This window comes from Carcharodon carcharias, chromosome 17 (genome assembly GCF_017639515.1).
Source record: "Carcharodon carcharias isolate sCarCar2 chromosome 17, sCarCar2.pri, whole genome shotgun sequence".
NCBI classification, from domain to species: domain Eukaryota; kingdom Metazoa; phylum Chordata; class Chondrichthyes; order Lamniformes; family Lamnidae; genus Carcharodon; species Carcharodon carcharias.
In genome coordinates this window covers 21620489-21623469 of record NC_054483.1, presented here as the reverse complement: position 1 = coordinate 21623469, position 2981 = coordinate 21620489, and the positions used below count along the sequence as shown (strand labels likewise).

General features: G+C 41.3%; 1 pseudogene; it reads left to right on the top strand.

Annotated features, from left to right (window-relative positions):
• The first annotated feature begins 1599 nt into the window (after positions 1-1599).
• Positions 1600-1794, top strand: LOC121290256 (annotated as a pseudogene).
• The last annotated feature ends 1187 nt before the right edge of the window (positions 1795-2981 follow it).

Genomic DNA, 2981 nt, shown 5'->3' with positions numbered 1-2981 from the left:
ATGCAAGAGCGAAGTCCAGCAACTTCTGGAAATCTGAAAGAAGAACAGAAAATGTTGGAACCGCACAGGAAATCTGCAGACAAAAAAACAGAGATAATGCTTCAGGCTAATAGCCTTTCATCCAAAGTATGTTACTTTTAGTTGTGTCAGGTTGGTTACACTGATGTTATAAAGATCCTGCTGCTCCGAGCTATTCTATCTCTCCAGACGCATCGGCGGGCTGGGGGGGGGGGGGGTGGTGGGGGGGTGGGGCGGGGGGGTGGTCAGTGTGGGGATGTGCTTTAAACCCACGAAGATTCTGCCAAGTGCAGCCTTTTATGCTGGCCACAGAACTTGAAATCGTCAGGTCATAATAGTTGCTGACTAACAAGTTCTAGCAATTTTATTTTCACCTGATTGCAGTCTGTGGCAGATCTCAGTCAAAGGGAATTCAGGAGCTGAACACATTACTTCCTGAATTTAACTTGCCTTTGAGGCTTGCTGTGATGAAGGATTGAATGTAAAATCATCTTAAAAGTGGATCTAAGATAAGACAGTTGGCTCTTGGCAATAAGCTGGACAGAGGGAACTCCTGCCCTGTCTGCTTTTGAAACACAAATCAGCTCCTCTTGCTTCCATGATTATGAAAGCACCCCAAGATTTTTTTTGTTCTTGTAGGGGGGCATCATGAAAGTTTTTTTTTTCCCAAAACTGTTTCTTTTATTTCACTACAATGGCTGGAGGCTCCGGAAACCAGCAGGAACTTGCAGACTCTGACTATTGGAGCCTTGCACTTTTTAAGTAACTTCTGCTAATGGCCAATTAAAATGTAGCAGTTTTGACGTAGCAGAGAAGACTGTGGTGCAGATAATTCCTGCCTCCCCGCCACTACCCCCCAATTAGAGGAAGGCATGAGATTTTGAAAAGTCAGTTTCTTGCTGCTCGGCATAACTTTAATTAGCAGGTCTCATTTCATCAGCTTTACCATGATCAATATGCTTCTGCTCTTTCTCCCACTCGCACTGCAGCCCACAATATGCTGCCCAACCTTCTTCCACTCTCTATTCTCACTGTATCAAAGTGAAGAGTCATCACATCATTTTGCACTGCTTGCACCAGAACCTCAAAAACTGTTGGGCTCCTCACCTCCATCAAGTTTTACCTTCACTCTCTTGAAATTGCAACTTTTGCAACCCTAGGTTATTATCACTGACCGCTTCATGATTTGCTTCATCTTCTGTTATTTTCAAACTGGGTCACATCTCACAGTATTATCTGGGTTTCTCAACTCGAATATTTTGGTTTCATTTAAAATTGTTTTGCAAGGGGATCTTTAAAAGCTTCCCTTTGGAGAAGATTATTTCAGGCATGGGGACTATAACACCATAGTACAACAGTAGAATAACTTTCTATAGCTTGCTGCATCTTTGCAATACTTTCTTGCCTGATATTTTCCTGATTCCTTCCAGGAATCACCTTGGTTTCTTTTTTTTTCATTCATAGATGTGGGTTTCACTGAGTAGGCCAGCATTTGTTTCCCCACCCCCATCCCTAATTGCCCTTGAGAAAGTGGTGGTGAGCTGCCTTCGTTAATCACTGCAGTCCATGTGGTGTAGGTACAGCTTTGCGCAGTGGCAGTATCGTAGCCAATGAGGTTTAACCGAGGCGCGATTATTGCTTAAATTTTTAGCTTGGCCTAAATAGCCAAGTGGTTATGGTACTGGGCTTGTAACTCCAAGATCAAGAGTTCAAATCTCACAATGGCAAACTATGAAAAAACAATGTAACTTCATCTGAAACAGATGGAAACGTGTTTGTACTCGAAAGAGTTACAGCCACATTGTGCCTATTTCAGTGTGGTGGCATGACTAAGATCAATAGTTGGGCATGTTGTGTATTGTGTCCTTTATACCACCATCCCATATTGGACCTGATCTACTTTTATAAATTAATGCCTGGCTCCTGTCTTCTTTCATTTGCTTCTGGAATAGCAAAAGAGAAGAGTGACCATAAAAGGCGAAGCAAAGCTCTTTTTCCTGATTATCTGTTAAAATTTCCTTGGCCAGTTCATCCCTGAGCTGTGAGATGCTGAAGCTGCAAACATTTTATGAGATAGTTATTGATTAAGTTTTTTCAACTCTATTTTTCAAATAAAAGACCAAATATCCTGTTTCAATAATTGCAGTTAAAGGAAATCGAGGGGCACAAGGTTTTCAAATTGAGAGAAGCACTTCACAAAAAGCTATTGAGGCACTTGAGCTGTTTAGTTGCTTGTTAATGTGCAAAGTGCAATATTTGCAGTTAACAGATTAACAATAAAGCAAAGTCTGATTTACCAACAATCAAAATGTGCTGGAAATCTCAATGTCAGAGGCATTTGGTCAGCTTTTTAATTCAATGAGAGGAGGGAATAACTTTTATGTATGTTAAGGAGGCAACTAGCTTTGCAAAATATAACTCAAGGGATCAATGCGTTCTCAATAACTAGAAATTACATTACATGTTTAATGTAAAAAGTACTCAACTTGCATAACAGAAGAAGATGTTCAGCCTTTGTGGGGGACTCAGGGGAGCTGACTGAAGAACTTGTTGGAAAAAATTTAAAGGAAGATTTATAATAAACCTGTATCAAACACTGGTTTGGCCCCAGCAGGGGCATTGCTGAGGCACTACACTTAAGGAAAAATGTGAAAGCATTTGAGACGGTTCTGAAAAGATTCATGAGACTGGCTCTAGGGATGAAGACATTCAGTTACACAGATAGACTGGAGAAACTGGACTTTCCTTCGTGGTGAAGTGAAGGTTGAAGGGATCCGATAGAGGTATTCAAAGTCATGAGGGGACTGCATAGGGAGAAACTGATCCCAATGGATTGAGGACCAGAGGGCCCAGATTTAAGGTATTTGGCAAAATAAACAATGGTGACCTGAGGAAAACCTTTTTTTAACTCAGCGAGTGATTAGGACCTGAAATGCACTGCCTGAAATTATGCTGGAGATAGA